Source organism: Lactuca serriola, chromosome 5 (assembly GCF_051521515.1).
Source record: "Lactuca serriola cultivar US96UC23 chromosome 5, Lser_US96UC23_V15, whole genome shotgun sequence".
In the NCBI taxonomy this organism is placed as follows: domain Eukaryota; kingdom Viridiplantae; phylum Streptophyta; class Magnoliopsida; order Asterales; family Asteraceae; genus Lactuca; species Lactuca serriola.
Genome location: NC_136412.1, coordinates 245,383,395 through 245,396,657, shown reverse-complemented (window position 1 = coordinate 245,396,657; position 13,263 = coordinate 245,383,395).

Sequence of the window (13,263 nt, the reverse complement as noted above, 5' to 3'; positions counted from 1 at the left end):
TGATGAGAAACATTATTTATTTTCATGATTTGTACAGACAAGGTCTAGATTTCCTTTTAATAATGATATTGGTTCTATTAATGCTTTCTACAATGGTACTTTTTATTTTGAAGCATTTGTCGTATATATAAAACTGTAATGGTTGTAAATAACTTAGGAAATAATGTGTTGCATATCAATTCGTCTAACGGTTTAGACAAGGCATGCTTGTGGCATTGTCGTTTTGGACATGTCAACATGAAGTGCATAGCCCAACTCCAAAAGGATGGAGTCTTGGAGTCATTTGACCTAAAGACAGATGACATATGCAAATCTTGTTTGCTTGGAAAGATGACTAAGTCACCTTTCACTGGTACTTGTGAAAGAGTGAGGGCTTATTGGATCTCATACACACAGATGTGTGTGGGCCCTTCAGATCTGCCATAAGGGATGCTAATCGCTTCTATGTGACTTTTACCGACAATTATAGCAGATATGTGTATATCTACTTAATCAAGCATAAGTCGGAAACCTTTGAAAAGTTCAAAGAGTTTAAGCAAGAAGTGGAGAATCAATTAGGCAGGAAGATAAAGATGCTCAGATCCGATAGGGGTGGTGAGTATCTTAGTATCGAGTTCCACGACTATCTCAAGGAATGTGGAATTGGTTCACAATTGACACCAACTAGGACACCACAACTCAATGGTGTAGCTGACAGGTGCAATGGAACCTTGTTGGACATGGTTCATTCCATGATGAGTTGAGCTTCGTTACTTATCTTATTTTAGGGGTATGCCTTAGAGATTGTCGCCCATATCCTTAATCTAGTCCCAACTAAGAAGGTTGCCAAAACACCTCATGATATGTGGACAGGGAAGGTTCCCTATTTGGCACATATCAAGGTTTGGGCTTGTGAGGCTTTCGTATGACGAAAGACTCACGACAAGCTTGAACCTCGCAGTGAGTGGTGTATTTTCATCGGCTACCCACATAAATCTTTTGGATATTTTTTCTATAGACCTAGTGACAACGTGGTATTCGTAGCAAGGAGATGGATTTTCTGCAAGAGAGAGCTCATATGCCAAGAGGACATTGGGATGCAGATTGATCTTGAAGAGCTTCAAGAGTCAAGTGATGAAGGAACCTCTAACACTAGTGTTCAACCTGAGGAAGAGATTCCTTTTGAACCAGTTGACGAGTCCTTACCTATGAGATTTTCCAATAGAGTTAGTGTTCCACCTGTGTTGTATAGTTTCCATATAACAGCCGAACGTGATAGCACATTGATATATTTGGATGAACCTAACAATTATAAGGAAGCCATGGCAGAACCGGAGTCTGCGAAATGGATGGAGGCAATTAACAGCGAGATTCAGTCCATGTATGACAATCAAGTTTGGAACTTGGTTGACAATGTACCGGGTCGTAAGACGGTCGGGTGCAAGTGGATCTTCAAGAAGAAGACCGACATAGATGGGAAAGTGCATACGTTCAAGACATGACTGGTTGCAAAGGGAATTACTCAGACCCTAAGGGTTGACTATGATGAGACCTTCTCACCAATGGCCAAGATCAAGTTTATTAGGGTTATGTTGGCAATCGATGCGTTTCATGATTATGAAATTTCGCAGATGGATGTCAAAACTGTTTTCCTTAATGGGAAGCTGGATAAAGATGTTTACATGTGTCAGCTAGAAGGTTTTGTAGATGCTAAATATCCCAATAGAGTGTTCAAGCTTGAGAAATCCATTTATGGATTAAAGCAAGCGTCTCGCAGATGGAAGCTTTGTTTCTATGAGAAAGTCAAAGAGTTTGGATTTTCGAGAAGCCAGGATGAGTCATGTGTGTATGTCAAGCCTAGTGGGAGTATAGTTAGCTTTCTAGTTTTGTATGTTGATGACATACTGCTCATAGGAAACGACATCCCAACCTTGCAGGAGGTCAAGTCCTGGCTTGGGAAGTGTTTCACTATGAAAGATTTAGGGGAAGCTGCTTATATTCTAGGGATAATGATTTTGAGAAATAGGAGTAGAAGACTTATAGGACTTAGTCAAAGTACTTACTTGGATAAGGTGCTGAAACGTTTTAGCATGGAGAATTCCAAGAAAGGGGAACTGCCAATTCAAAGCAATACCAAGATGAGTAAGACTCAGAGTTCGAGTATCGATGCCGAGATAGCGGAAATGAGTCGAGTGCCATATGCTTCCGCCGTTGGCTCGATCATGTACGCACGCTATGATATGTACTCGCGCTGATGTGGATTTTGCGTTGAGCATGGTATCAAGGGAACCCGGGTAGAGCTCACTGGATAGCAATTAAGAACATTCTTAAGTACCTGCAAAGGACTAAGGATTGGGTCCTTTTACTTGGTAGGAGTGATGACTTGAGAGTGGCAGGGTATAGTGACGCCAATTTTCAGACCAACAAAGATAACTTCCACTCTCAGTCGGGCTGGGTGTTTACCCTAAACGGAGGGCCAATTACTTGGAAAAGTTCCAAGTAGGAGACCGTGGCTGATTCAACGTGTGAATCAGAGTACATAGCAGCGAGCAAAGCGTCGAAGGGGGAGATATGGTTGAAGAACTTCATTGGAGACCTTGGAGTTGTACCAACCATAAAGGAGACTATGGAGATTTTCTGTGATAACGAAGGAGCGGTTGCCTTGACCAAGGAACCAAGGGATCATGGCAGATCTAGACATATCGACAGAAAATAAAATTTCATTAGACATCGGGTAAAAGGACTCCTTGTGGTTAAGAGGGTATCGTCAGAGGAAAACCCAGCATATCCCCTCACAAACGGTATGAAGGACAATGTTAGTTTTAGTGATTATATAGATGTTTAGAAACTTGTAATAGATAAATGTATTTGACATTTGATGATTAAGTAATGGAGATTTATTTATGAGTAAAGCTTACTATCTTGTGTTGATTGTTTACTATCGTTTCACTTTTGCATGTTTTACTTCCAAAATAATTAGATTGTTCAAATTATCCACAAATCGACTTTGGAAGTAAGTTATGAGGTTAAATTTTCGTGAATTGGTTTGTAGATTGTCTAAGTGTTTGGACATAGCAAATGTTTACTGCAACTTTCATGAGTACTCTTAAAATAAGATTTGAGTATTGGATTAAACCCACTCTCATGTGAATCTCTTCATGAAATTTATCACGAGTGATTGTGAGATTATAATATCATATAATCTTTAAACCAAGATATACGAGTTGTTGTTTACAAGTTGGTTGTGCATTGATAATACGTAAACACATCAGTAACTTGATGTTATAAAACGTGTTGTTGTGTACGATCTGATGAGTAAATAGTACAAACATATAAGTCAAAGTTTATCAGTTCCTTTTATCCTAAGAGGGTAAAAGTGATATCTTGGGTTGCTCGATGATTTTGTGTTGACTTATATGTCAGGCCCGGTCAGGACTAAATTGATGTGTTCAATTAAGTTCTATGTCAAACAAATAAAAATCCGGGAAACAAACTGTTGGACATTGAGAATGATTATGTTCCATGTCTTTGTCCACACGATATCTTGCAGAACAGAGGATTATATGATCCCTTATCTAAAGGACACGTCATTGACTAGGTCAGAGTTCAACAACTTGCTAATCGGATTTTGAGCTAATACTTGCAGTTATAGTTATTAGACTTATCCAAGTGGGAGACTGTTGGATTAGGTGTCTAAGCCCATAACTATAATTGGTATGTACTTGACCCGATAGTAGCATGGTCCTTTTGGGTTGCCTTTACCATAGCAACTGGACAGAATGATTTTTTAGAGAAAGAGGTTATTTAATGGTTTATTAATATAGTATAGGAATAATATATTAATTAAGAAATCATAATATTCAATTATTATTGGTCAAGAATTAATTTGAAAGTCTATAATTTCCAAATCACTGCTACAAGCTGGAGAAAGCAGTATACGGTCTTAAGCAGGCACCCAAAGCGTGGTATGAGACTCTCTCTGAGTTTCATGTCACCTCAGGATACAAAATAGGAGTGATTGATCCCACATTATTTAGAAGGGCAAATGATAATCACTTGATGCCTGTTCAGATATATATATGGATGATATCATTTTTGGATCAACAGACTAGAGTATGGTAGATGATTTTGCAAGGCTCATGACAAGCAAGTAAAAATGAGCATGCATAGAGAGATCAATTTCTTTCTAGGACTTCAAGTTAAAGAAGTCCCTCAAGGGATATTCATTCATCAAGAGAAGTATATCGCTGAGTTGTTGAAAAAGTTCTCGATGGATAATTGTTCTTCGGTAAAGGTTCCTATGGCCTTTGGATATAAGATCTCAGCTGACCTTACTGCAGAGTTAGTTGACCACAAACCTACTGAGGAATGATTAGGTCATTGATGTACCTCACTGCTAGTCGATCAGATATTGTATTTGCAATGGGTTTATGTGCTCGGTACCAAGCTTACCCTAAAGTATCTCACTTGACCGCAGTTAAGCAAATCTTCAGATATCTAAAGGGGAGTAAAACAATGGGCCTCTGGTACCCTGCGGGAAATGACTTCAATCTTCAAGCGTTCACAAATGCATATCATGTTGGGTGAAAATTAGATCGTAAAAGTACTTCGATTGAATGTCAGTTCTTAGGAGGAAGATTAGTTAGTTGGTGTTCAAGGAAACAAAACTGTGTTTCTTTGTCTACCGCAGAAACGAAAAATGTGGCCGCAGCCAACTGTTGTTCACAAGTCCTTTGGATGAAGACTCAATTAATGGACTACGCTTACAGGATGTTGCGGGTGCCCATCTACTGTTATTCAGAGAGTGCAATAGTGATTTCTCATAATCCTATTCATCACTCGAAGACGAAGCACATTGAACTACGATACCACTTCATCAAAGACCACATCCTCAAAGGTAACATCAAACTCATTTTTGTGTCCACTCACGAAGAAATAGCTAATGTTTTTACTAAGCCACTCGATGCTACAAAATTAAATGGATTTTTGGAAATGCTAGGAATGTGAACCCAGACCCGTAGTTCTTTTTGAAATACTAAGTAGTAAGTATCGCATACTGCTTTAGGTCTCTAGGGGTCGCACATGACATTTCAGTCTTTTTCAAATGACTTTCCTCAGTCAGGTCAATTTTAGGATAAAATTCAAATAAATCATTTTTCCATAAACAAAATCTTTAGAAGAAATCTTTTTCTCAACCAGTCATGTCACACGACATGTGGGTGTCTAATACGTTCCACTTCCCCATTTTACAATGGTTAATTACACATCCCACCCCACATTTATCCGACGTGTCATGATGGTCCTACAAAGCATTAAATGTTCCTCTTTTCCTGGAAATAATTTATTTTTGATTTATTTTAATTCCAACTAATAATGGTAAAAACCAAAGGGTTTTTAACTTTAACAACTGTAATTAAAGTGATTTAAATAACTTTTGAAATCTTGAGGTATAAAAACCCCAAGTTCTTCCCAAGATAGCTTTCACGCTATCTGAACTCTCTCGACGATCTTCATCTTCTTCATCCTCTTGCTAAAACCCTTTTCTGCAAGTTCTCAAATATTTTCTGTAACAATGGTGAAGTCTGGTATCTCGAAGAAACAATCAAAAGCATCCGGATCAGCCTGTCCTACCGGTTCAAAATCCACCATCTAGGATCAAACACCATCAATCGCTTCAAGCAATTACAAAGCAATCTTTGAAGATCATCCGTCCTACAACGAAGCTGACAAACTCATGATCAAGTTTCTCCCTTCTCACCCACTATTTGGCGCTTTCGATTCATTCATAGAGGTTGTTCCTTTGTCTGTGTTGTTCAAGTGTGCGTTTTCGGCGTTCCGACCCAGCCCCAATCTACAAGAAATTAATCTTAATCTTGTAGATGATTCTCTGGTGATGTTAACAAAAGAAAATTTTCTCAATGCAATCAATCTCAGGGTTCTTCCATCAATGAAGTTTTACTCCCCAAGCCCAAATGATGTGTTCACTACCCTTTATCAAATTAGGTACCAAAAGAAGTTCAAGGGTGTTGGTGAATTCAAGAAGAACTAGTTACCAGATGTCAAGCAGTTCGTGTGCCATTTCGTGCTTAAGAGTCTCTCAGGAAGGACTGAAGGGACCAAAAATATGGGAATCAAGCTCTTGGAGATCATCTGGAGTATATACACTGGCAATGCAGTTAATTATGGGCAAATATTATGGGATGATTTCCTACAATACATCTCCACAAAAGCTCCAAAAGAAGGTTTGACTGAGCTCACCTTTGCTCTTTTTTGGTCTTTATGTATTTTCGATCTTCACACAGGGGCTAACATTAGCAATGTGCAATTTCATGGATTAACATCAAATTCACATTTTCCTAAAGTAAATAAGATTGGGAATTTATAAAAACATTTAGTTACTTTATATTTATCATTATACTTTTTAATGAGAGAATTAATGTCCTATCCTACCCGTTCGGCTAACGACCCTCCACAAATCAAGGAAGCAATGGGTGAGAGTGGACACCCATTCAACCGTCATTTTATAGACAGTTTCCTTATACCCCCTTATAGATCGGCTTCGTGAATGAGGTCTACTAACGGTAAGACTGACTCATCTTATATATATATATATATATATATATATATATATATATATATATATATATATATATATATTAAACTTTTAATATTATAATGGTATAAAGGTGTATTTTAGAATTTTAAATACTAGGGTTTTAGAATTTAATTTCAAAATTAATCTTGTAATTAAATTTTAAATTCCAAAACTTAAAGGATATAATTTAAAAGTTTTTAGAAATTACTAGATCAAATTTTAAATAATTAAATTAATCACATAATATTGTCATTATCTTAAAATTTGACCAAATCCATCTATTTTGATAAGAAAATCAGATTACCATTAAGTAAATTTAATTTATGGTGATAAAAACGAATTATGGCAATTATCCTAATCCAAAATAGACCAAAATTTCGAGAAATCAGCTAACAAATGAGCCAACTCACCGAGTCAGGGCATAGACTCTTCGAGTTCATCCAATTCGTCGAGCTCATCATAGAACTCGTCGAGTTCATCATAGAACTCGTCGAGTTTGCTGAACAGAAAAAGATTTATGTTTTGCAATCGATTTGGACAGATCATTATTGCATCAAATATAATAGAAAAACACCCTAAGCTCTGATACCACTGTTGGGTTTTGAGGATAACAACATTCCTATGTGTTCATGCAACCCTAATTGCTTTGGATCTAAGTTTTTCTATTGTTATACATGCAAATAGAAATTCCAAAGCAATAACCCTAATACTAGCATATAATTTTCGAAATCAATATGAAAACTAGGGTTAGAATGTTATCTTGGCTCTTGAAAGCTTTAGTGCCTCAAGTGTTGCACCTCTAATGGAGTCACAAACACCAATAGCAAAGGATGAGTGAGAGAGAGGCAGAAAATCAGCTAGGGTTTCTCTTGGGAAAGCAGTGGCCGATTTCAGCAGGTCTAGGGGTCTTTAAATAGCTGTGGCTACTAGGTTTTTTCAGGTGGGAACCCTAATTCCTTGCTTAGGCTCCAAGTAGCCCACATACACTCCTTCTAGAAGGCCTTCGACGAATTCTATAAGGCCTCCTATAGATTTCATCCACTCCCTTCTTAAGGAGTCCATCAGCCCAACTCTGCAACAATCATTGATTTGCAATACCAGACCCCGTACTTCCAATCAGTTCCTTTAATCCTAAAATTAATTCCAAATTAATTTATGATACTAATTAAATAATATGATTTCTAATTAATATATTATTCTTAGAATATATTAATCAATCATTTATTAACATCTTTCTCCAAAAGTCATCCTATCAAGTTGCTATGGTGAAGGCAACCCAAAAGGACCATGCTACAATCAAATCAAGTACCTACCAATTATAGTTATAGGCTTAGACACCTAATCCAACATGGCCAACGATGAAGCTCGATGTTGTGAAGTATGTGGTCGATTGTGTAACATGTGTGAGAGTTAAAGCACAACATCAAAAACCGTATGAGAGTTTAGAACTTTTACCTATACCCACGGGTAAATGGGAAGACATCACCATGGATTTTGTGACTAAACTGCCTAGGACGAAGAACGATCATGACATGATTTGGGTAGTCGTGGATCGTTTCACAAAGAGTGCACACTTCATAGCAACCAATAAGAGATGGTCTATAGATAAGCTCGCAAATGCTTACGTAAAGGAGGTAATAAGACTTCACGGTGTACCGTTGACAATTGTATCAGATCGTGACAATCGTTTCATATCGAGGTTTTGGAGGAGTCTACAGTAGGAATTGGGTACAAAGTTGTGTATAAGTACAACTTACCATCCACAGACTGATGGTTAAAGTGAAAGAACGATTCAAACACTAGAAGATATGCTGAGAGCATGTACCATAGAATTCCAAAGTAACTGGGATGAGCATTTACCCCTGGTAGAGTTTTCCTACAACAATGGTTACCATTCGAGCATCAAGATGACACCTTATCAAACTTTTTATGGACAAAAGTGTCATACGCCGTCTTGTTGGATTAAGGCAGGAGAAAAGCAGTTTATGGGCCCTAAGATAGTCCATCAGATTGCTAAAAAACTGAAAGTGACTAGAGAAAGGATGTTAGCAGCTTAGGATCGTCAAAAGAGTTATGCTGACAAACAATGACGATCGGTGACATTCGAAGTTGGAGATCCGATTTTGTTTAAAGTTTCACCGTGGAAGGGACTTATAAGATTTGGAAAGAGAAAAAAATTGAGTCTAAGGTTTATTGGACCATTCAAATTTCTTCAGAGGATTGGGAACCAAGCTTACAGGCTAGAACGACCAGAAGAACTAAATGGTATTCATAACAATTTCCATGTGTGTTATTTAAGGAAATTCATAGGAGAAGTTCCCGATATAATTCCACTTTCGGAGTTAAGGATGGATGAAAATAAGAGGCTAATCGAAGAGTCTGAGGTGATTGTTGACCGTAAGACTAAGAAGTTGCGACGCAAGATGGTCGACTTAGTGCTTGTGCAATGGAAACATACGAATGCGCCGAACCTCACCTGGGAAACAGAGAATGACATGATGAGTCGCTATCCACATTTGTTTGCTGATGCATGATTCCGGGACGGAATCATCCTAAGGATGAGAGAATTGTAATACTTGTGTTTCTAGGCTAAGCATTAGTATAATGGTATAATATTTAGGGTCAACAATTATAACCTACTTTGAAGTAATAAAGAGGAATTATTTGAATATTATGTGAATTATGTGATTTTATGTGCATTATACTTATTTATAAGATATAATAAGTTAAGAATAAAAAATAAGCGTCAAAAATAAAATAATAGATAGACCTAAGATCTATGAAGAAAGTTGTAGTGGTCGGGACAAGGATTCCGAAGATATAAAGAATGTTGAAATCCGAATTATAATGAAGAAGTTATGACCTGTCAAAGTTTCGCAACAAAACCGACATGACACCGGGAATCGTACAAGGTGATTTTACGAAAAATTACTTTTTAGGCTTAGTGATCTAAAAGAAAGTTGTAGAGTACATCTCCACCTACGTGTGGATATAAAGAACGTCAAAAATAGAGTTCGTATGCAAAAGTTATGACCTTCTGAAGATGTAAAAGTCTAAGGGCATGACACGTCTCTGAAACCCTAGCCGCCTCAAGCCCACGACGTGAACATTAAGTCCACAACATGAAACTAGTCAAAGACACTAATCGAGGCTAGAAAACACGTGCTAAGGCTACCAGATGACTCATGGAACTTTACGTCGTGAACCTATCAATTTCACAACGTGGAAATGTCATCTGGACACCTTTCAAAGCTAGAATGCAGATGACAAGTCTACAAAGTGATTCAGCCATGCGCCACGATGTGAACATCAAGTCCACGACGTGAACTTGCCCATAACACCCTATAAATAGGAAGTTCGACCCTTGCTCTTCTTACACCTAAAATTCTTACCTCTCTCTCGTTTGTTGAAGGCATTCCGCGTCCCGAGCTTGACGATCACGAACCGCTGACCGTTTCTAGTTAGATTCTATCTAATCACGCTACTAATGTGAGTGCATAGTTACTTTCATCTTACACACATACACACACACACATATATATATATATATATATATATATATATATATATATATGAAGTATTTTATATAAATTACGTACTATGTGTGCATATTATCTGTTTACATGATATCTATGCTGGATGAACGTTTTATACATGTTTTAAATGATTTAAACTGTATATGTATTTATATCTACAAATATGTTGGGGTTAAAACATGGGTAGATGAAATAGTTGGTGAGTGATGAAATAAAATGACGAGAGACCTCGATGTTGACGATGATCTAGTCATTTAGCGGAGTATAGATGACGACCACAAACTATTCAAGACAATCTAATGGAACGATGATAGGCTCGCAACATGTAGGTGTTTGTGAACGATGTGCTCACCGATGTACTCCATCCCCCTCATGGTTGCCTTACGAACATATATGACTGAGGAACCCCCTTAGCAGTTGTGTCCATCCCGATGAAAATCCTTAGGATAAGTCCCTTACTTTAGATGCTCTAGGGACAGAAAGTGAGGATAAAGGGAACGGGTAATCAGGCTGTTTGATGTGATGAAATTAATAAACTTAATTATTGTGGGTTGAAAACCCTATATGCTCACCAGGCTCCTAAGCCCGACCCACTCATTTTTCTCGTATACAGGTAGTGGCAAGAGAGCACAGAAGTGATGATCTTATGAGAGATCAATGGATTATAGGTCACCAGAATAAATAGATAATATAAGGCCTATGTTGTTTATGTTTATGCTTTTGATTTATATTAACAATAATATCCCGAGGTTTTTAATATAATACATTTCTTTGGAAATGCTTTGATAAACTCTTTATCATATTTTTTTTGGAACAAATCCGCAATATATTTCTTTTAAAATATACTCTGATTTTCAAATAAAGTATAAACAAATCCGTCTTTTCTGGGCATGAATTTAAGGATGTTACAAAGGCATATAATGACTACGTCTATTCTTATGTTTCTTGTATCAGTTATGACATCCCAAGTTTTAATAATCAATGAAAAACATTTATTCGAAAATAATTTTTGTAGGAAAAAAATCTGCAATACAAAGAATACTCTGTTTTAAAATAAACATAAATAAAAGGTCTTTTTTTACCATGAAAACGAGAATGTCATATACACGATTATAATAAAGTTGGAGTGATTATGTGCATTCACCCTTACTTGAGATTATTAACTTTTTGGTAGCTTTGATGGTTTTAGATCGTTTTGAAGGTTTAGACGGGATGTAATGATCGCCACCATCACCTAATCTTAATTAGTAAACCACATGTATTCTCACTTGGCATTATCTTGCCTAACTATAATTTGATTGCAATTCAAATACCAAACAATTCACAACTTGCTTTTTTAGCCTTTATATCATATTTCAATTGCCGTCCAAATCATAGTTAATAAACGATTGGTGAGGCTATATTTAGGACTTCTTAGTTGTTAAAACCGAGTTTCGTTCACTCAAAAGGCAATTATTTAGACCACATGATAACTCTTGGTTTAACAACTTGGTCGAGAAAAACTTGATTTTACAAACTACACATTTAATACCAAAATTATATGTGCAGGTTGAAATACGATGTTATAACATATTATACCCATTTGTATATTTGGGGAAATTTAGAAATGTGAATAGGTCTTCATTTAAAATCACAGAAACAACATTATTAAATAGGCTAAAAAACCAAAGACTTATGTTTTTTTATTTATTATTTTTTATATTTTTTTTTAATATAGTTGAAATTTTGAACTAATTTATTTAGAAAATCAGGTGTAGTTCGAAATTTAGATTTTGTCACAAAAAATTTATGGACTTGTTTTTTTGAAAGAAAAATTAAGTTCGACAAAAATCATAATGACATTTGGAATGAACATTTTAGAACTCCATAGTCTGTTCAATATTTTTATTAAAAAGATGATATTTTGTGATATCTATATATATAAAAAGTGATCATTTTGATGGTTATCCTGATAATCTATCATTTATGTTGATATTTTCAAACATTCGATTCATATTTCCTTCCAATTGGTATCTTCTTACATAGTAACGACTTAGACTCCTGTTGATACTAAATATCATAGAAATACCAAAACTATCAAAATTTGTTGCAACGTTTGATACTAAAACATGTTAGGATCTCATTTTAGCATGACTTTCTTTAGAACCCGTGGCAAGGCTATGCTATGAGAAAGTAGGTCACTTGACCCACCTAAAATTAAAAAGTTTATAATAAGTTATATACAAAAAAACATTTAGGACCCACCTTATATATTTTGGAGGATCTATCTTAATGTGTTTGGTAAAAAAAAATGAAGGAAAAAAAGATATAAACTATAGACCGTAGAATGCATATCTAAGTAGGATTAAGGAGTCCCACATTGACTCTAAGAAAAAAAATGATTAATGAGTTTTTTTTTTTTTTTTTTTTTTTTTTTTTAGATGTTTCTTTTTTCACATTTATACAAAGTAAGCTTGCTTATGTCTTGTTTAGACCGACTAACACAAATATAAGTTGTTTTGTTAAAAATTAGGAAATGACTGATTTGGCTTAGGGCGTGTTTGGCAAAAATAGCTGTTAGCTGGAAGCGTGTAGCGGTTAGCTGGTAGCGGGTAGCTGGTAGCGTGTAGCTGGTAGCTGGTAGCGGGAAGCTGTAGCTTTTATTTGTTATATGAATGTTTGGCAAAAATAGCTGGAAGCTTTTGAAATATATAAAATTACATAAAAGGACAATTGATTAAAAATAAAAAATATATAAATATATTTTTAAGGGTAATTATGGAAATTGATTTCAAAAGCTCCGGAGTGTTTTGTTAAAAGCTACATGAAGTAGCTTTTAGAATCGGAGCGTTTTGTTAAAACTAAAAGCTAAACGATCGTACTGCCAAACGAAGTTTTTTGTTTAAACTAGAGTGTTTTGTCAAAAGCTAAAAGCTAGAAGCTCCCAAACGCTTCCAAAAACTCCGTGCCAAACACGCCCTTAGTCTTTTTGCAACTATTCTTTTATACATGTTAAAACTGTTATTTTTCTGGATGAACCGGTCAGAATGATCCAATTTTTTTTAAGCGACTAGATTGAACTCATTTAGTGAAAGCCTGTGGGAATTCTATCATCTTCACATGTATATCACTTTCCTTGCTATACTAAAATTGTGACATGTGTCTCATATACTG